At 43.4% G+C, this 22,653-nt stretch overlaps 1 protein-coding gene across 4 annotated transcripts in view; it reads right to left on the bottom strand.

Annotated features, from left to right (window-relative positions):
- Positions 1-22,653, bottom strand: part of CPNE4 (copine 4) — a 426,330-nt gene that overhangs the window by 112,634 nt on the left and 291,043 nt on the right. The gene's annotated exons all lie outside the window — the stretch shown is intronic.

The following is a 22,653-nucleotide window of genomic DNA, read 5'->3' as shown; positions in this document are numbered from 1 at the left end:
GGTGAGAGGGAAAAGGAGAGCAGATGGGGAAGGGAAGATTTGATTAGGTTTGACTCAGAAATCCAGGGACTAGCCCTCTTGTATGAGAATTTTTTTTTTAAAAAAAGGACTAGTAATAAGGAGTCACGATGAATGTGCCTTAGAAAATGAATTAATAGCTTTGGGCTGCAGGGGAAGGGATATAACGATTTGTTCAGGAAATTCCGTTCAGAATTTACTGCAAATTGCTTCGAGCAGGAAGAAGCCTTCCTTTAGCTTTAATCTGATACCCATTTACTTTAGCTAAATACCCAATGTGATAAACTTTCCTACAACTCCAAATACTCGTTTCTGACCGTACATTTAGCTTTTTATTGCTGTGAGTCTTCTGACTCTCGCCAAAGAAATTTTACTGTAATCTAGCTCATGTTAATAACCCAAAATGTAAAATTACCAGTGATCACTTCCTAGTTTCTCATAAAACCTAAATGTCCAGTACCCGATGATGGAGATAGAGTCATGTGAGGGCTAATTAAATCTGCCCTAGTGAACAGTTTATGACAGGCAGAACAAAGAGCGTATATGAATGTGTGCCTATAGCTTTCAGTTCTGCAAATGCTCTGCTGGAGTTTACATTCTCCAGGCAGGCAGGAGACTTTAAGGAAATGCCTCACAAACTGGGGCTGAGAAAGCTGTCGGAAGAAGGAATCTTACTTTACCTTCTTACTTTTATGACAGACCATGGTCTAGTAGAGAGGCCATGCACTAGAAGCTCAAAGTCCTTTTTTGTTTTCATAAGTATGCACTAATGTATAATCGCATTGTGATTTTGCTCTAGGAACGTTTTCTTCAAAAAGCTTTTTGTGTATTTCTTTGCAATCTTGGTGGCATTCAGAAGTGGGCACTCCAAAAAAGGAAATGGTGAAATGAGTGGGAAATGCTACAAAGTCCTTAACCAGTCCTTGCTTTCCTCTATTCTTTTAATCAATCATTAGAAACAGAAATGTTCGTGGTCACAGGTGAGCCTTGTCCACAGAAAATCCAACTGCCGATCACTTTGGATGCTTTGAGGGTAGAGCTAAGAGGTGGGTCTTGCATGATCTCTGGAGATCCTTTCCAGCCCACTGGTTCTAAAATTATCCCCTTATATTTAAGTACCACACCATGCCAGCTGGACGCATTCGTTAGCTATCACTGGCCAGCACAGTGGGAATTTTCCTGTCACTGCCAGCTGTCCTCCATATAACCCTTTAACTATTTTTTTTCCTTGTATTTATTCCATCCTCTCCCCACCCCTCCATCCTCACTACCCTACTCTTTTCTAAGCTGGTTTCAGATGGGGACTTCTTGCCTGCCCACTCCCTGCTGCTTCCTCACACCCCTAGACCCCAGTACCTGTTATAAATCTTCTAACCCTGAATCTGCCTGTCACTTAGAAAAAAAAAAGTCTGACCTTCTATGCTGCCCTGGTTCCATTTTAGCCCATACCTCCCTGATTCCCCCAAAGCCACAGGAAGGTGGGGATGGAAACAAGGTGGGAAGGAAGAACCAGGGGAGGAGGGCTATTGGAGGATTTAGGATAGAGGCAGCTCTATCCTCTTCCTCCTCCTCCCGTTCCTCATGCTAGTACAGTGAAGAGTACTGGGGAGGCAGAATTGGGGGCGGGTTTGGGACTTTGAGGGACCAGTGATACCAGGGAAGGTGAAAACATGGCTGCTACGAGAGGGGACGCAAGTTCAAAGAAAGGTGAGAAGGGTGGGCAGAGGATGAGCATTGCTAATAAGGGAAAAAATAATAATGGCTTTCCCGGGGGATGGCTAGCGGCAACAGGAAGAGTTCCTTTGTGCTGGCTGGAGATAGCTGGCCAGAGACGTTAATAGCTTTGAATTCTAAACTTAATTACTTCAAAATAATGAATCACTAGAAGATTTTTTTGCCTCCAAAATCCCTGGCAGCAGAGGTTGGGAAAAATTGTCCTCTGAACAGCAATGGCCGAATCTTTAGTTCAGTAAAGCTTCCTTGAGCACTAATCGCCCCCATAAACAGAAAAATAACAACCCTATTGAGAACCAGCGTAGCCTACTGACATGGGCCTGGGAGTCAGACGGACCTGTGTTCTAATCCTGACTCTGCCACTTGCCTGCTGTGTGACCTTGGGCAAGTCATTGGATTTCTTTGGGCCTCAGTTGCCCCATCTGTCAAGTTGGGATTGAGACTAAGTCCCTTGTGGGATTCAGACTGCGTCAAACCCGACTAGCTTGTATCTACCTCAGCATTTAAGATAGCGCCTAGTGCATAGTAAGCATTCATTCAATCATATTTATTGAGCGCTTACTGTGTGCAGAGCAGTGTGCTAAGCATTTGCACTGAAAAAATACCATTAAAAAACCAAAACCAAAACAAACCCAAAAAACAAAAAAACAAGGCCAGGAATCTACACAGATTTGAAACTCCTCGCTTCTCCAGGGAAATGTTTTGGGTTTGGATATTTAATTTTGTCCTTAGAAAAATAATGCTTTAGCTGGGGTGAATTTTCAGTTTTTGCTCGGTGACTTACAGTACTTAGCTTCTCACATATTCCCTTCATCCTTCCTCATAAGGATTCTTGATGTAGTCTGTAATGAGGGACAAGGGTATGTTCCATTTGTGAACTGAGGTGCAAGTGAAAATGAGAAATGAGAATAATTCAGGAAGAAAATTAATCTTTAGGTCTTCTTTACTGTGGGTCAGTTTCCCTGCTGGAAATATGCTGAAAACTTGGGAGCAAACGTTGAAATGTTTTCAGAAACGTTCCAGTTTGAAAGCAAATTGCCGTGACAGACTTGTCGTTTCCTGTCCATGCCTTTATTTATCCAGGACCTATGACCTGGTTCAGACTTGGAGATTCTAAAATGAATTGGATGACACTGTTAATCACCTAATCACACCCCTGGGATTAACATTATACAAAGAACATATACAAATATGAATCAGCATGAAAATGAAATGAATATTATGGAGTGAAATAGACTCGTTCACATAGGCGTTAGGACCACTTTTTTTTTTTTTTTTTAACAAACTGGATTTTCTTAACAATGTCTTTTAGAAAATTAGAGTTTTGCAATTTGCACTGAGGAAGCTTCTTACCAGAAGACCGAGGCTGTAGGGTTCTTAGCATGCCCAGACAGTTTAAATTTCTTCTGAGGATCATCAGTAGAGAAGAGAAAGAGAGCAAGGCAGGAGAGAGGAATTTTACAAAATCGATCAAAATGGAAAAGAGCCAAAACAGAGAGGGGGGGCCATAGGGAAAAAAAAAATTACCAATCTGAATCCAACTTGCATCCAGTTCCTGTATCACCGCTTACTCCTGGTGCCTCTCTCTTTTCACTATTCTCCTTCTCTGCCTAGAAAGGTTTTTTTTTTTTATTTAGACTGCTGCTGGGGCTCTCATCCTAGAAGAACCCAGCCCAAGCAGAGCCTGAGGACTGTGGTTTGAAACTTGATTAGGGGTGAACAGGTGTGAAGCAGGTTCAAGGATCACCCCTGGCAGGGACATTCAGTGATCCCTGTAACTGCTAGAAGTTACATCCCAGAGGACCTGGAGACCACTGAACATGTGCAGCACCCCTCTAGCCACTGGCAAGGACAACTTCTGGCCTAAAGAGCCTTAATCAGGGGGCCTCAGAGATCCCAGAGCCCTAGAGTTATGCCCAAATCCACCAGGGCAATCCATGCAGAAGCAAGCATAGACCACAATCTTTTAATAATAATAATGTTGGTGTTTGTTAAGTGCTTACTATGTGCCAGGCACTATATTAAGTGCTGGGGTGGATATGAGTAAATTGGGTTGGAGACAATCGCTGTCCCAAATGGGGCTCACAGTCTTAATCCTCATTTTACAGATGAGAAAACTGAGGCATAGAGAAGTGAAGCAGCTTGCCCAAGGTCACGCAGAAGAGAAGTATTGGAGCAGGGTCTAGAACCCAGGTCCTTCTGACTCCTAGGCCCGTGATCTATCCACAAGTCCACACTGCTTAGAGTTTTACCAAATTCTACATCGACATTCCTCCTTTCCTGATGAATTAGTGGGGCATGCAATTCATATGGCACGATCTTTTAGACAACATCAACACACAAATCTAAAAGCTTCTTGTGCCAAGGAGGCAAATCAAGAGAGCTTAGTCCACCTTTGAGGTCCGCCACTATCTGTCATTCTACCGATCAGGAGAATGGATCCTGTTTTCCCCATCAAGGATGGAGTAGCAAAGAGGGGAAAGGAAGAATTCCTCCATGGCTCGAGGCTAATTAAAGCTGGGGAAGAGGTAGAACTGAGGGAGGAGACCAATGAGAGTCAGTAGCCGAACATTTTTCAATTCTGTGTCTTACTGCCATCCACCCCGGATAAGAAGATTGCAGGATGACAGGATCATTACCAGACAAAACCCACTCTAGTCATCTTGAGATTGATGGAACCAAATGAAACAGATGCCCCCAGAGATTAAAAAAAAAAAAAAAAACAGATTCCAATTTGGGAAAAGCCAACACAATACCAGTTGTACTTAAAGCCATCAACATCTTCAATAGCCAAGTTACTTTTACATAGAGCTATTGAAAATGAAGTCACCTCTTCTAATACCTCCCATCTCTTACTTTTTGTTCAGACAATGGTGCTTGTTCATAAGGAATAGATGATGAATAAAGATTTGCTTGTAAAGGAAGAATACATTTAAAGAGACCAGTTAAACATCAAGGAATAAATAGAAGTGACTACATCAATTAAATTAAGCAATGTCAGGGTAATTCACACAGTCTTGTACCCAGAAAAGCCTTTTAGCTCATTCTCTTTGCTGCCGCTTTCATTTGTCACCACAAGAACTGTACCGCTGTTAACGGTATGGCTGAATTGACTGACTGGGAATGTGTTTCTCGTGAATTTTCTCTGAGAGTGAATTGACAATAGGATCTCTCTTGTCTGATCCTTTACAGTGGGTTCAACACCAATCATTTGAGGTCCAAAAAATCTGAGTAAACTTGATTTTCCACTTGTTGGTTTTGAACTACTAGTGCTGGCCTGAAATATGACATTGCACAGATTGAAAATGCTAACTCTATCATAAGAATGCCAATTTAGTGAGGAATTTTTTCTTTACTTTGCAGAACAAGACAGAAAATGCATCTCAACTCTTGTGTATGCATGTGCAATACAACTTAGAACCAATACATTCAACTAAGCTTTCAATTAATTTTCCAAAGTGCCTTCTGCACTGAAGGTCAGGTAGTTCCATAACACAAAGGGACATTCAGTCTATGGGCCTCTCTTTGGAGGGAACGTTTTTGGAGCCCTGAAGCCCTTTGAATAGTGGGTTCTCTATGCCTCACTTTATTCCCCATTACAATCTGGCCATGTAGGTATCCTAATTCAGGCCATCCTAAATCCTAAATCTCAGGCCAATCAATAAATCAAATAAGAGAGGATGAATCAAAAAGGAGACACAGAAAGTGATGGCTCCGCTCTCGGGGCATTTCTACCAAAAGGACTCCTACCTAGGAATGAGGGCTGGTTGTCTGTGGGACATGCCCACTTTTAGCCCGTGTGTGTGATGAAGGTTGGAGGGGTGTTTATTAAAGGTTGTTCACTTGCCTGATCCCACGAATTGGCTGTTATTAAGATTCTTAACTAGAAACAGAACTTCACAGCACATTAAACCCTAGGCTCCAATTTTGATGGAAGAACAGCATTTCAAAATCTTGAAAACATCAATCGGAAAGGATTTTTACATTATGCTTTTATATTACTACTCCAATAGATTTAATGCTCTCTAGAAATTTGCTGCCAATACTTTACAATCTCCCAGATCCTTTTAGTCATTTATTCCAAAAAAGGCCAATATTTAATGCACATTTTGGAACAAAAGCTATTGATCTGAATTTTAGAATCAATTTAAGGGTAGCAAATTTTCTTCTATTACACCAGGGTTGTAGCCTTAAAAAAACAACAGTTGGTTTCGTTAGTTCAGAGCTGTTTTAGAAAGATTAAATCTTAATCTACAGAACGAAACCACAGCTTCTCAAAAGAGATAGTTACAGTCATAGTATTCTGGAGGAGAAAAATCAATACTGCAGTCAATCCTGCAGGTGGTGACAGCTAGAGAGCATTGGTCTTTAGTGAATTCATCAAGTTCCCATGTTGGAAAATAATATATGGTACTGTGAATTTCCTCCAGAGTCCTTTTGTGAAGGGCAATCACTTTCTGGTGATAGTTCCTTATGCATTTCTGATTTAAAAAAAAAATAAAGGATAAGGTGAATTTCATTTCTCTTCAGTGAAATAATTGTCTCCTAGATTTTTGGAAATATGAGGTCTAACTTCTAACTCCTACGGTTGCAAGAAGCCTAGCTATAGGGTGGCCACTGTGGTCTTGATCTCAAAATCAAGAGGCTACAATAAACATGGACCCAGACTGCCAACTCTGACTACTGTTAAGGTGAAAAGGTGACCCAGTGGTAGGTAATTCTGCTGAAGTCGCCATTTGGAGGGAGTCACCAACACGCAGTGGCCAGTGAGACAATATGGGTCAAAAATAATAATAATAATAATGTTGGTATTTGTTAAGTGCTTACTATGTACCAAGCACTGTTCTAAGCGCTGGGGGAGATACAAGATAACCAGTTTGTCCCATGTGGGGCTCACAGCCTTAATCCTCATATTACAGATGGGGTAACTGAGGCACAGAGAAGTTAAGTGACTTGCCCAAGGTCACACAGCTGGCACCCCTGAGGAAGAATTGTGACTTACAGATAAATCAAGGGTAGTTTATTTCCTGGGTCACAGACCAGCAATAGGGAAAAAAAAATCCTTCAAAACTTTTTAGATCCTAAATGCATATATTTTTAAAAATGACCAATGCCATCCTTCCAGGCTCAAAAGGAGATTTTTAGGAGTTTAATTTTTTGCTTGCCCTAGAGGCCACTTAGGTAAATTTTGGAACTAAGTTTGGCTGACTGTCAAGGACTGCAGAAAAATTTCTCCCTGATAAAGACATCTGGTGGTTTGAATCAGGGATCTTAATGTTCACCCCAGTGCATGTAGGATTAGAATGGGGAGCAAGAAAACTGGCTTCCACCGTTGGCTTCATCATTCGCTATTTACCGGGTGGTCTAGACTGGTGGGTTGAGGAATGAAGGAAAATATATTTTAGAGATAGTTTTGATTCTTGGGTTTTTGGAAAACCGAAGATCATACTCACTTTTGTTGTGGTGGCTGAACGATGAGTACCCATCGTGTCCTAAGCACGGCACGTAAGCACAACACAGTACCCATCCCTTAGGAGTTTACATTCTGAGGAAGCATGGCATCTCTCAGATATATAAATGTATTCATTATACATCTCTGTTATATACTTGAAATTAAATACGATCAACTACAAAAATGAGTTGGAGAAGGCACTCAATCAGATGTCCCTTCATCATGGATATAGTCACTCCTCTACAACCAGCCAAACCCATTTTTGTTTCATCCTCAGCGATTGTTTTTCTTTCAACAGAAACGCTTATTAACACAAGGAATTTGGGTGTTGACTGTTTCCTCTCCCGTTTTCCTGAGAAGTTGGGCAGCAGCACCCTTCTCGAGTCTGTAAACAGTTCTGCGTAACCCTCCTGTGAACATGCCACATGTTGCCAACTTTAACTTCAGCACCTCTATTTGCAACTTGACACATTTTTAATCCAGGTTACTAAGTAACATGCACTCAGCTCTTTCCTTCCAATATCTCATTAAATGTCATAACGTGGTCAAAGTCTATTTTCTAGAGCCCAAAGAAGAAACAAATTGCAGAGAGGCATCCAGGACTGCCGAACATCGGTGGTATTTCCCGAGTGCTTACTGTGTGCAGAGTACAACAGAGTCAGTAGGCCTGTTTCCTGCCCACGGGGATCTTACTGTCTAGAGGGGGAGACAGACATTAAAAGAAATTATGGATATTTATACGTAATTGCTGTGGGGCTGAGGGTGGGTGAATATCAAGAGCTTAAAGGGTACGGATCCAAGTTCATAGGTGATGAAGAAGAGAGAGGGAATAGGGGAAATGAGGAGTTAGTTGGGGAAGGCCACATGGAGGAGACGGATTTTATTGAGGCTTTGAAAGTGGGGAGAATGGTGGTCTGCCATCTACAAAAGGGAAGGGAGTTTCAGACCAGAGAGAGAATATGGGCAAAGGGTTGGCAGCAAGATAGATGAGATCGAGGTACAGTGAGTAGGTTGGCGTTGGAGGAGTGTAGTGTGCGGGCTGCGTTATAGTAGGAAATCAGCAAGTGAAGATAGGAGGGGGCAAACTGACTGAGTGCTTTAAAGATCATGGTGAGGAGTTTCTGTTTGATGCAGAAGTGAATGGGCAACCACTGGAGGTTTTTGAGAACTGGGTCGATCAATCAACAGTACTTACTGAGCACTTATTCTGTGTTAAGTACTGTATTAAGTACTCGGGAGAGTACAGTAGTGTTAGTAGCCATGATCCCTGACCTCGAGGACCTTAAAATATAGCAAGGCCCTGTGAGTGGAAGCACAGCGCTCTGCACATAGTAAGCGCTCAGTAAATACTATTGAATGAATGACATTGGACTACGTCTATTACCTTCTCCAAGCTTTCACCATTATACCTTTATCTCATGGCTATAAGAGAATGAGTGGGTGATGGAGGGCAACTACCGTTACAGATTTCTGAGACTGACTCCACACCTTGCTCACCCCAGGTTTTCTGACATAATCTGAGTCTTCAACGGTGCTAAAAAGACTCATAATTGTGTCTCTCTGGCCACTTAGATCTTTGAAACCTGTGCCCTTCCAGTTCTCCCTCTGCCCTAAAATACCTGCCCCTTTTTTGTCCACATTCTCAAAATGAAAAGCAGGCACCTACGCCTTGGTATTCTTGGTGTCTGTTCTAGGTCCTACACAGATCGAGTCCAAATGTCATAAGGGCGCACGTAGCCAGGGGTTCAAATTTGGGTTAGAGAATCATTGCTATAGCCAAAAGTTGTTTTATTGGGAATTCATTATTAGTGACCCATTTGTTTGTCTCCAGGTATTATGAAAAGAGAACTGCTTTTTGCCCCATTATGAAAATGCCATACTGTACAAGAAATCCAACCCAATTTCCACCCCATAAAAGAAAACAGAAAAATAACACAAAGGAGCATTTTTCAATGAATTCATTCCCTGCTTTTCTTCCCAGAGAGGGAAAGTATGATAAGGGAAGGAGAGTGGACTTGAGTAGGGTAAGAGGACTGTAAAACTGTAGTACTTATTTGTAAAGCAGAGTTAGCATATCATGAAGATTTGGTTAGGATTTTTTTGTTAACCCTATCAGTCTGTCAATCAATATTTACTGAGTGCTTACTGCGTGCAGAACACTCTACTAAGCGCTTGGGAGAACACAATATAACAGACACATTCCCTGCCCACAATGAGCTTAGAGTCTAGAGGGGGAGACAGACATTAATAAAAATAAATAAAAATGCAGATATATACATAAATGCTGTGGGGCTGGGAGGGGGATGAATAAAGGAAGTACGTCGAGGTGGCACAGAAGGGAGTGGGAGAAGAGGAAAGGAGGGCTTAGTCAGCAGGCTAGCACGGAAGGGACAGTGCAATTCAACTTCTCCAGTCTTCGGGAACTGCTGATAATACTTCAGACATTAAAGTTGAAACAAGGGACTGTTTTGCCATCAAGCAGGTATTAATGTTGACAGAAGACAACATAAAGTTGTTTAGAAAATTAAATCCAAATAGATCCTAATTATGCACTTATAAAGGCAGCAATTCTGGGAAATCATCACAACAAAACTGGGAAAAAAACCAGAGGAACTAATCCCGTCGGGGTCTTTCCTGGCATGGTGGGTTATGATTATTTACCTCCAAGTAGTTGGTTTCTGCTATCATCCTCAATTAAAGGGTGGTTTTGGCTGCAGTGCTTTCAAAATGTTTCCCCAGCTGCTCCATCTAGCTTTGGCTCCTCTCAAAAACTTGAAAGTTTGATTATGTAACTTTTCTTTTTTGAAGGGGGAGACTCAAGGAGGGGCTACTAATTTCTTTCCTCTAGAGTACTTTGTGTGTCCTCCACATTCAAATTCTTCTTTTCTTTTTTTAAAAGGATTCTAATCTCTGCATCAGGCCGTGGGAGCCCAGGTTTTCACATCAGTAATTCTCCCAAGGAACCCACATTTGCACTTCAAGCCAAAGAATGTGTTCCCTTTGCTACTCTGCTCAGCAAAGTTCCCTTTACCTCACTGAGAATGGAACTGATAAAAAATGTTCTGTGCTGAAATCTAATCTACAATACCATATGCAAGCAGTACGGTTGTTGATTTATCAGAAATTCCTGCATGTGTTCCAAGGGTCGGGGTTTAGGGGAAAGAGCACTGGCTTGGGAGTCAGAGAACATGGTTTCTGATCCCGGCTCCCCTACTTGTCTGCTGTGTGACCTTGGGCAAGCCATTTAATAATAATAATAATGATAATGTTGCTATTTGTTAAGCACTTACTATGTGCAGAGCACTGTTCTAAGCGCTGGGGTAGATACAGGGTAATCAGGTTGTCCCACGTGAGGCTCACAGTTAATCCCCATTTTACAGATGAGGTAATTGAGGCACAGAGAAGTTAAGTGACGCCCACAGTCACACAGCTGACAGGTGGCAGAGTGTGGATTCAAACCCATGACCTCTGACTCCCAAGCCCGGGCTCTTTCCACTGAGCCACGCTGCTTCTCCTAACTATGCCTCAGTTACCTCATCTGTAAAATGGGATTAAGGTCGTGAGTCCCATGTGGGACAACCTGATTACCTTGTAATCAGTGCTTAGAACTGTGCTTGGCACATAGTGAGCGCTTAACAAGTACCATTATTATTATTAACCAATCAAAACCCTCCTGTCACTTCCCGAAGCAGCATCAGAGCCAGTGAAAGAGTTCATCCAGGGGAGTTTGGGGAGGGGTAGACAGACTCAAGGGAAGACTGGTGGGTTGACTTTCTCCCTGCCCACCATGGCTGCATTATCCCCTGACTCAGCAAAGGGCTAAGGAAAGGCTGAGAAATCTGGGATTCTCCTGGAAGGCCTTTTTCATGGTTTTCCAATTCCCTCTGCTTCTTCTCTTCCAGGGTTCCACGCTTCTTCTGCCACCTCACTTGCTGTCCCTAGCTTCGGACCACCACCGTCACCACATGACGGGCCTGGAGATGGACTGAGTTTGGATAGCGTGGGCCATTTTCTGACAGGAAATTTTCCGTGAAACACGTCCTAGCTGAGAAATCACCTGGAATTGTGCCTTCTGCAGTGACAGTCCATACCTCTCATTAACCATTGGTAAATAGGATTTAGGAGCATTTCCATGACTCTTTCCTTATCCCGTCTCCTGACCCAATGTGAGTTCTAGTGCCTCTCCTGTCTTTGACCTTTGACATTTTATTATTCCGGCCATAATGACAGAATTACAATCAGAGTCCACTCCTGGTTGCTGTACGAAATTTCAGCAGACTGATGGACTTCTCCCTAGCTTTAACTTGGAACACAACCAGTATACAGAAAAGGGCAAAATGTGAAATAAATTGGGCAGTGCCAATTCTATTTGGATGAGAGACTGAGGGGTCAGGAAACCGGGCTTTTTATTTGTGGTTTTATTACCGACTCACATTCTTCACCACACCAAGTCACAGTTCTCTAGACCGACTCATTGCTCCTGACAGTAATTGATGGTTAAATGTTAAGATTAGGACATTCTTCCTCCACGGTTCAATCACTCCACCACCCTAGGACTGATCCAAGTGACAAAATGGCCACAATTCACTGGCGCAGCAGTAGCACAGCCCTGATAGCCGAGCCGGGAAATACCTGAAGACCAGAACAAGTGAGCAAGAACTCACAGGGAGGATTTTATTATTATGCTTCACACCTTAAACCAACGTCAGGTGCAGGTGTATACCCGTTCTTTCCTACAGCAAATCTATTTTCGGCAACTCGGGGATCCCACAGTTTTATGTTGTGGGAAGAATTTTCTCTAAATCTTCTCTTGTGTTTCATCCAAATCTTGTCATGAAAAAGAAATGCTACCACCGAACTGGGAGTAACGTAATTTTTTGGACAGCTGCATGAGGCTGGGATTTTAAGTGGCATGTAAAAATGAGCAAGCTGCTATGTTTGTCACATGCTGTTTCCCGAGTTTTGTGGAATCCTGCTTAGTGGAAAGAGCATGGGCCTGGAAGTTAGAGGACCTGGGTTCTAATCCTGTCTCTGCTACTTGACTTCTGTGTGGCCTCGGGCGAGTCACAACTTCTTTGGGCCTCAATTCCTCGTCTGCAAAATGGGGATTCAGTTCCTGTTTTCCCTCTTACTTAGACTGTGCTCCCTATGTGGGATAGAAGCTGTCTGTGTCTGACCTATCTCGTGTCTACCCCAGTGTTTAGTACAGTGTTTGGCATATAGTAGGTGCTTAGCAAATATTATTATTATTATTGTGTCTATGTAAAGAAAACCTTCACCTTCTGTAGTCAAAAATATTGAGGTTTCAGGAGATTTTTCAACTTAAAGACTTTCTCCTGATGTTTTTCAGGATTGTGTAAATCCAGTTCATGTTATGTAAACTCTTCTGCCCCATTAGCCCATTTCAGAGTAATCTTCAGCCTCATTGACTGCTTAGATGGCTATTTGCTCACCAGTGCCTGAACTTCATACAGTTAAAAACAAGAACCTGCTGTGGAAATGAAGCTTCAAGTCAAGGGGAGCCCTGTCCAGTCACAGCGACTTAATTATGGACCAGTTAAATTCCAGGCCAACTTCACCTGGGTGACCATATTTAATGGGGCAATTGCAATCCACACAGGGGATGGGCTTTCCATTTTCTGGGAAACGGTGAAGGGAGCTGAAGTCGGGGGCAATGCAAATAAAATATATTTTCTCCAGGTCCTTATTTCTACGGCTCCTTTCCATCAATCCACATATTTAACTTCCCTGAATGCTCTCTAGGGAGAATTCAGTCAGCCACCAGCTTCCCCAAGAGCTTCCTTTCAGGGTACAAAGAGTTGAAAATGTCATTGCATTTGCAAATGAACAGAAGCCTCCTACTCAAAGAGCCCAATGCCACTGTCCCTCCCAGCGGTCCAGCAGTGGACTGCAGGAGCCTTCCTCTCCCCACCGCCATAGCTTTGTTGCTGGAATAAAAGCTATTTTTCATCTAATGATGTTGGGCAAAGTTAAACCTGAGAGGAGCAAATTCTCACCCCCATCTTGCCTTTCTTTCTTGGCAGAGGGAAGATACTGTTCCTACTTAGAAACTTTTCATCTTAGGGTCTCACTCTCTTCTGGCATTCAGTTCCTGCTTGGCTATCACCCCACTATTTTGAGATCTCTCTCTCTCTGTCTCACATAACACACACACACAGACACACACACACACACACACACAGAGTCTTATATTCACCTAGCTAAGGAAGCCTGAATTCAGAATTATAATTGGAGACTAACTGTGTTGATCCTAAATTTGTAGCATTCCTGAGAGGCTATATACATTTCAAATTTTGGAATTCCTTCTTCCCTGTGACCCCTGGCTCCTCTGAGCATATTCTCCATCCTTGGCAGACAGATTGTATCTTTAAACTGCCTTTTATAATCAGGTGGGACACAGTCCCTTTCCCACATGGGACTCACGGTCTCAATCCCCATTTTACAGATGAGGGAACTGAGGCTCAGAGAAGTGATTTGCCCAAGGTCTCACAGCAAAGGGCCACCAGCACACACCACCGTATTCATAGGGTGCCAAGAATCTCAATATGAAATTGGTCTCAAAATAATTCTATTGAAGCATCACTGTCCGCAGTATTAAACATCAAGCTTTTTGATATTAATACCCTAACCAAAGGTGGGCCAGTGTTCTGGTTTTTATGCAAAGGTTCAGAGCCCATCACCAATAACTGCAAATATTTATGAAGCAGTCTCTTATTCGTTATGCCATAAAGAAACACTTTACTGGCATCCCTATTTAAGAAATGAATTAATGCCGGGGGGAATTTCCCAACAGGTCAGCTCAAGTTAGGGGCAAATGGAAGACTTAGGGGGATTTCTACTCTTAGCAATCCGAGTCCTGACGGGATCACTGTGTGCGTCCTCTAGAGAATGTCCAAATTTGGCTAAGAGTTGCTGAGTCAGAGTCTGCCTATCTGCCTGTCCCCGAGAAGATTCTACAGCACCGTGACTTTTACTGTTACTAGAGGTATAATTGTTGTATTGCCCCATTCTGGAAGCTCCATTTGGTAACCAGTAAGCCCACTCCCACCCTCTCCCTTCTTCAAACTTTAAACTGTGCCTCCCTCCCCAGCTTTCACATTTTTCCTCAATTTCCCCACAGCTCCCATACACGATTCTCACCCCTCCATCCCCAAATCTGTTGTCCTCATGACCCTTTGTGTTTAAAACTTTGCTTTACCAAGACCACAATGGATTCCTTTAACAGTCTGCGCCCCCCAAAACCACTCTAGACAAAGGGACCAGATTGGACTGGGGAGGGACAAAGGCAGGGAAGGGCAAAAGTATTAAAGTACATCTTACCGTCATCTACCCTTCTGAAGCTCTTCCAGTTGTAATTCCTTAACATCCATTCACCACTCAGGGAACTACCAGGTCCACAAAACATCTCATACCCCTGTGTCTTGTCCCTGTGCTTTCACAAAACACTCATACAATTCCCTCTGTGGAGTTTGACCATGATATTAGTCTATAACAATCAGGACTTTGCGACAGCACATGCTGGTTCCATTTACAGACCAAGTGGTAAGGTAAACCACTTCCACATTTTTACCAAGAACACTCTATGGATACACTACCGGCATGTTTGCAGATGGAGGTGGGGCGGTCTGGGAGAGACGCGTCCACGACGTCGCTATAGATCGGAAAAGACTCGACTGCATTAGACAAGACCACTGTGAAAGGAGGGAATTGGCACAAATGACTCATCAATCAATGGTATTTATTGAGAGCTTACCGTGTGCCCAACACTCCACTAAACAGTGGGGAAGCAAGATACAACAGAGTTGGAAGATACGATCCGTGTCCACAAATCGATCAATCGATTTCTTGAGTGCTCGTTACTGTACTAAACGGCGGGAGAGTTCAACACAATATAACAGACACATTCAGAAGAAGCGTGGCTCATTGGAAAGAGCCCGGGCTTGGGAGTCAGAGCTCATGGGTTCAAATTCCAGCTCAGCCACTTGTCAGCTGTGTGACTGTGGGCAAGTCACTAACTTCTCTGTGCCTCAGGTGCCTCATCTGTAAAATAGGGATTAACTGTGAGCCTCACGTGGGACAACCTGATGACCCTGTATTTACCCCAGCACTTAGAACAGTGCTCTGCACATAGTAAGCACTTAACAGATACCAACATTCCCTGCTCACAGTGAGCTCACAGTGTAAGGAGCTATGTAGAAAGTATACAGAGTGAAAAAGAATTCTTTCAGCCACAGACTACACTGAATGAAACCTCATCATCAGTAATAATGAAAATAATAATAATGATGATAACTGTGGTTTTTTTTCAAGTGCTTACTAGGTGCCAAGCACTGTACTAAGATACAAGATCAACAGGTCCCTATGGGGTTCACAGTCTAAGTAGGAGAGAGAACAGGTATTGAATCCACATTTTGCAGAAGAAGGAACTGAGGCACAGAAAAGCTAAATGACTTGACCAAGGTCACTCAGCAGGCAAGTAGCAGAGCCGGGATTAGAATCCAGGTCATCTACAGAAGCAGAGCAATGCTACAGAAGCAGCATTGCCATGGGGTTGGGAGTCAGAGGATGTGGGTTCTAATCCTGGCTCCACCACTTGTCTGCTGTGTGACCTGGGGCAAGTCACTTAACTTCTCTTTGCCTCAGTTACCTCAACTGTAAAATGGGGATTAAAACTGTGAGCCCCATGTGGGACAGGGACTGTGTCTAACCTGATTACCTTCTATCTACCCCAGAGTACTTAGAAAAGTGCTTGGCACTTAGTAAGCGCTTAACAAATACCATTATTATTATTATTATCTGAGTCCCTGGCCCATGGTCTTTCCACTAAACTATGCTGCTTCTCATCAGTAGGATCATTTTTGAATAAAAGGTAGACCTAGATAGTAAGCGCTTAATAAATATGACTTAATTGAATAGGATACATAGTTAATAGATACAACTTTGTTATACTGTACTAACCCAATTGCTTTATACAGTGGTCCGCACACAGTAAGCGCTCAATAAATTCAACTGGTTTATGGACTGATAATCCCTCTCAGATAATCCTTCTCAGTCTCTTTTGCAGGTGTCTCCTTTGTCTCCCACCTTCTGACAGTGAGGGTCCCTCAAGGCTCCGTTCTAGGTTCCCTTTTATTCTGCATTTATACCCACTCCCTTGGAGAACTCATTCACTCCCATGGCTTCAATTACTACCTCTGTGTGGATGATTCCCAAATCTACATCTCCGGCCCTGACCTCTCTCCTTCTCTGCAGTCTCGCATTTCCTCCTGCCTTCAGGACATCTCTACCTGGATGTCCGGCTGACACCTCAAGCTAAACATGTCCAAAACAGAACTCCTTATCTTCCCAAACCCTGTCCACCCCCCATCACTGTAGATAATACCACTATCCTCCCTATCTCACGAGCACACGACTTTGCTGTAGTCCTTGACTCATCTCTCTCGATTCAATCTGTCAGTGAAACCTGTGGGTCCTACCCTCAATACATAGCTAAAATCCACCTTTCCCTCCAAAGTGCCACTATGCTGATCCAAGCACTTAACCTATCCCACCTTGACTACTACTTGCTGAAATCTCCGCCTTCTATCTCTCCCCATTCCAGTCCATAGTTCACTCTGCTGCCCGGATTATTTTTCTGAAAAAAAAATTCAATCTACATCTCCCCACTCCTCAAGAACCTCCAAAGGCTGCCCATCCACCTCTACATCAAGCAGAAATTCCTTACTATTGGCTGTAAAGCGCTCCATCAGCTCACCCCTTCCTACTTTGCTTCACAACTCCTTCTAGAGCCCAGCCCACACACTCAGCTTCTCTACTGATAGCTTAGTCAATGTACCCCAATTTCATCTTTCTCACCACTGACCCTTTTTCCATGTCCTCTCTTTGGCCTGGAACTCTCCTCCCCTCCATATACACCAGGCCACCACTCTCTTCACTTTCAAAACCTCATTAAGGTCACATCTCCTCCATGAGGCCGTCCCTGATTAAGCCTGCTTTTCCCTGGCTGCCTCTCCCTTCTGCGTTGTTTATACACTTGAATCCGTGACTCCTTGGTTATTTGATATTCGCCCCTCAGCACTTTTGTACATATCTATGTTATATATTGTTTATATTAATGTCTGTCTCCCCCTCTAGACTGTCAGCTTGCTGTGGGTAGGGAAAGTGTCTACCAACTCTGTTGTACTCTTTCAAGTACTTCGTACAGTGCTCTGCACACAGTAAGTGTGCAATAAAGACCACTGATGATGATGATGATGCAATATATAGGTGTCAGAGTTTTCCATATTCAGCTAGGCCCTGTTTTTTAATTTTCTTGGGGCAATCTCCAAAGGCAGCTTTCTCCACCACAAAGTCATCTGAGACTCCTGAGCAGGCAAGCCCTTCTGCTCTGCCAGACACGTCATTGACTAAGTGGGATTACGCTTTCCTTTTGTTTCTTGGGCTGACCAGAAGATAGGTCCCAAGGGAAACTTCTTTAGGACTCTCAACACCATCACTGTCATCAGCAATATTTATTGTGTTCCATGTGATCAGTATTGTACTAAGCATTTTGGGAAGATATAAGGGAAACGTATGACGCTATCCTTGATTATTATTATTATTATTATGGTATTTGCTAAGCACTTACTGTGTGACAAGCCCTAAGCGCTGGGGTAGTTATAAGATAATCAGGTTCCACAATCCCTGTCCCACATGGGGCTGACAGTCTAATCACAACCTGACTTGGACGACATTTCTCTCAGAAATTTTTCACGAAGAAAATCCCTTGAGCAACATTTCATCTTTTGGTCCTCAGTCCCTGCTCAATCATCGCCCACGCCCATTCCTGTTGATGCAGTGTTGGCATCCCAGACCTCTGGCACGTTGCCCTGCTCAGGGTGAACACTGGCTTCTCTCAGCAAAGGTTCAGCCTGTCGCTCTAGGTCTTGCCAGGAAAAGTCCTTCTGGGCCTGCTCTGGTCACTCACAGTGCAGATGGCGCATCGCAAGTCCATCGTCTTCTGCCAAAGCCAACTTGGCCCAAGACACTGCCAGCAATCTCAATACCAACTGAAAATTTGGGCAAGTAGAGATGAGCGGTTCCCCCAAATTACTGTGGCAAATTAGGAATCCCATCAAGAACTGATCATGCAATCAGCTTTTGAAAAGGAGGGCAGTGGAACTTCCTGATGGGAAGAGGAGCAAACTGGGGGGTGGGGGTGAAGCAGGGAGTGTGGCTTATACCCCCAACCAACAGGGATAGGCTCCTCTCCCAGGACCAACCCACCATTACTGTACTTCTGCCAATCCATTAGTAGCATTTGTTTAGCACCTACTGTAATCTGAGCACTTTACCAAAGTTTGGGAGAATACCATAGTCTAGATGACACAATCTGTATCCTCAAGGGCCTTACAAGCAATGGAGAAGACAAAGTACAGATAAAGGAGTAATAGAGTATAGCCAATCTATGCAGGTTTACTTTTACTTTTCACTGCAGCAAGGAATGTTGCTTACATAAATATTTCCAGTGTTGGGGATTTGCTGTTTTTTGACTTGAAAAGTGAGAGGAGGAAAAATGGTAAATTTGGAGAATGAGACGAGGAAATGGGTGGCAAAAACGTCTCCCAGAACCATTCCTCCTGAGGTAGGGAGCATTGCCTACCGCTGCCAATCAGCTTCCCTTGTTCCTGAGAGGCCCTACTGGTTTTTAACCTTTAGTACACTCTCGTCCAATCCCTCATTCCCAGTTTGAGAGCAGGGTGGGGAGAGGAGAGGAGAGGAAGAGGGGGACAGAGAGAGAGAGGGAGAGAATATGAACTTTGGCTCCTTCCCCCACTGTTTAGAAGATCTGTGGGGAGGGAACCAGGGTATCAAATAAGGCCATTAGGCAAAACCATGATGGGCAAGGGAAACCTGGAATCATTACTTTGGGGTTGTGCTATTAACGCTAATAATGTTACAACAACTGGATGGGAAAGTCCACTTTATTGAATACGGCCTTATTCTGCATTTAATTTCCCCTCCAGTGATTCGCTGGGATATCTTCTGACACTGCCCATCACACTGCCAAAACGCTGTTTTGTCTCTCTGGATGTGAAGACGGTCTACATCCTTGAAAAGGGATCCCAGCAGAAATAGCTTGTCTACTCCATCCTCTATTCTAATCCTCCTTGACTTCTTGGTTGCCTTTGACATATCTGGCCACATCTTCTCCCTGGTCTCTGTTTCTCAACACAAAACTCTCCTGGTTCTCTACTTAACTCAGACCACTCTTTCTCAACCTTCTTTGCTGGCTCTCCTTCCTCCAGCCTCTGGTCATGCCATCCCATCGGCCACCCTTAGCACTTAGGTGGATATCAGGTCATTCCTCTAAATTATTCACATATTCATTCAGTTTTTGTTTATTCTGTTGTTACCAGTTTCATTTATGCTTTTTTTCCCCCTTTGTTCCCATCCTATATATACAATCTGTGCCTGCTTCTCTCCCACACTGCACTGTGAACTCCTTGAGGGAGGGTACCATGTCTATTCTACTCTTGCACTTAGTACAGAGTGAGTGCTCAATCAATAAGTATCACTCAGCCCACATCTCTTGGCTCCTCAAACCCCTCCACTGGCTTCCTGGGCCCCTCAATATCAAACTCTCCACCAACTCTTCCCACCTTACCTTTCTACTCTCTTCACCTGCCCTCTCCCAGCTCATGGTCTTCATTCCTCCCAAGCTAAACTTCTTTCTGTCCCTCACTTTAGACCCTCCCACCTCTAGCCCTGCATTCATACTCTTCCCCAACATCTCAGAACTCCCTCTCTCCCCAAATCCAACAGATCCCAGCTCTCCCAACATTGAAAACCCTAATATCCCACCTCTTCCAGCAAGTCCTTCCTAAGTCCCAGCACCCTAAATCCATCATCTACCCCTAAGACTTCTGAACAAAATTATCTCACTCCTCAGAGCTTTTGTATATATGTTTATTCAATTTTACCTTTATCTTGCCAACTCTACAAGCAAATATTTTCATATCTGTCTCCCCCGTTAGACTATAGAGTGTAGTTAGAGAATGATGGCTCTGACCGATTTAAGAAATTGGGAAATATTGCTCAGTGTTTGAGCTGGAATTAAAACCAGATGTCCATAGCAGATGCTTGAGCCCTGTGTCTGAATCATCAGTTATTTCTTGAAGAGAGAGAGAGGGTAGATATCTATCTGCCATTTGTCAATCAATCAGATTTACTGAGCACTTACTCTCCTTGTTGGCAGGGAACGTGACTTGCTTTTTTTATACTTCCTAATCACCTCATATCAAATCAATAAATACGCCTATTGAGTGCAGAGAACTGCACTAAGCATTTGAGAGAATGTAATACAAAAGAGTAAGTATTTCAAGGAGCTTACAAGCTAATGGAAGAGACATGAAAATAAATTGCAGGCAAAACATAGGATATGTGCACAAGTGCTGAGGTGCTGGGGGAGGGGTGAATAGCAAAGTGCTGAAGGGGTACAGACCCACAATGAATCAAGCAGAAGGGAAAAAAAACTCTATTATTAGTCCAACTACTACTGTATGATGGGGATTCATCCCTCTACCTCCCTGTTACCTCCACATATGGACTTTGGAGGCAGAGAATGCAGGAGTTGAAGGACAAATTTTCAAGAAAAGGTTTGCGGACCACTGAACTACTTAGCTGACATCTGTTTTCGTTACCCTTCTCCTTTTTCCATCCCCTATGACTCTTCCAAAACTTCCTTTGCCATTCCAATAACCACCTTTCAGCCTCCTAAAGGTTAATTTATGTGCAAGCATGTATATGTTCCCTTAATAGTCTTTCTTTAGACATCAGTTTGGAAAGTAGAAAGGACTAAAAAGGTTTTCACTGCAGAGGTGAATGTCACACTCAACAAGAGTCCAAAAAAATAAACGAGGCCACAAGGGCATCTTGAGGCTGCAGAGAGTGCAACCAATCGATTAACAGTATTTACCGAACACTTACTGTGTGCCAAACATTACAAAGGAGTTTGCAATCTAGCAGGAGAGACACTATAATAAATTATAGGTAAGAGGAAGCAATAGAGTATAAGCATATTTCTCTTAAAATTATAGAGAGGTAATGATAGTGATAATCATAATTGCGGTGTTTGTTTAGCATTTTCTATGTTCCAAAGGCTATATTAAGCTCTGGGGTACATACAAGATAATCAGGTCCCACAAGGGGCTCACAGTCTAAGTAAGAAGGAGAACAGGTACAGAATCCCCATTTTGCAGATGAGGGAACTGAGGCACAGAGAAGTGATTTGCTCAAGGTCAGGTTGCAGACAAGTGGTAGAGTCGCGATTAAAACCCAAGACCACTGATTCCAAGGACTGCGCTTGAAGAATGCAGGTACCCGGTACTTAGGTGTTATGGGAAGGCTGAAGTAGCATTAGGGAAGATCTAAAGCAGTGCGGCCTAGTGGATAGAGCACGGGCCTGGGAGTCAGTAGGACCTGGGAGTCAGAAGGAACTGGTTCTAATCCCGGCTCTGCCACTCGTCTGCACCGTAACCTTGGGCAAGTCACTTCACTTCTCTGTGACTCAGTTACCTCATCTATAAACTGGGGACTAAGATTATAAGTCCCATGTGGTTAATACAGTGGCTAGCACGTAGTAAGCACTTAACCAATACCATTGAAAAAAAATGGGGAAATGAGAGATTAATCAGGGAAGGCCACCTGAGGGAGAAGTGGTTTTGAAGATGGGGGAGGGCAGTGGTCTGCCAAATGTGAAAGGGGAGGGAATTCCGGCAGAAACTAAGGCATGACCAGTGGTGAGAAAGCTGAGAGCATGGCAGGGAGAATAGGTTAGCTTGAGAGGAATGAAGCATGCAAACTGAGGTGTAGAAGGAGAAAGTCTTGCAGCAACTGCTCTCTCTAAAATTCCCCAAATTCTTAAGGGAGCAAGAGAGGCAGGAAATTCCAACAAGAACATAGATACAAGCTAGGGCCCACCCCTTTATCTGGTCAGCCCCAAGACAATAGGCACGGAGAAAGGAGGATTTCTGAAATGCTGTTATTTCCTACAGAAGCTTGACTTCCAGAACTTACAGCCTCAGCTCACAAAGACCGGGAGAAAAGATTACAGACCCTGTCTGACTGCTCCAGTGGTGCTTAGGAGACTGCCAAAGTCCCATTAAAGAAGAAATGAATTTCCCCGAGAGAACACACCACCCATGTTACTCCCACCAGGAGCAGGGCCTAAAAATAACTGGATGGCAGGAGCTGCGTGAACAGGACGAGAAAAAACATGAAAGAAGAAAGCCAGAGCTTAAAACAGCAGCAGGGAGTCATATTATTTAGGAGTCTTAATAGTCCAATAAAATTGTCTCTAATTTTTACAAGAACTTATTTTTTTCCCCCATATGTCATTCTCAGGCTGCCCCCACATTGAGTGTGCAGCAGGCACAGAAGTAGCTTCT

Source organism: Ornithorhynchus anatinus, chromosome 8 (genome assembly GCF_004115215.2).
Source record: "Ornithorhynchus anatinus isolate Pmale09 chromosome 8, mOrnAna1.pri.v4, whole genome shotgun sequence".
Taxonomy (NCBI): Eukaryota; Metazoa; Chordata; class Mammalia; order Monotremata; family Ornithorhynchidae; genus Ornithorhynchus; species Ornithorhynchus anatinus.
The sequence above is the reverse complement of the archived record's forward strand: the minus strand, read 5'-3'. Positions and strand labels throughout refer to the sequence as shown.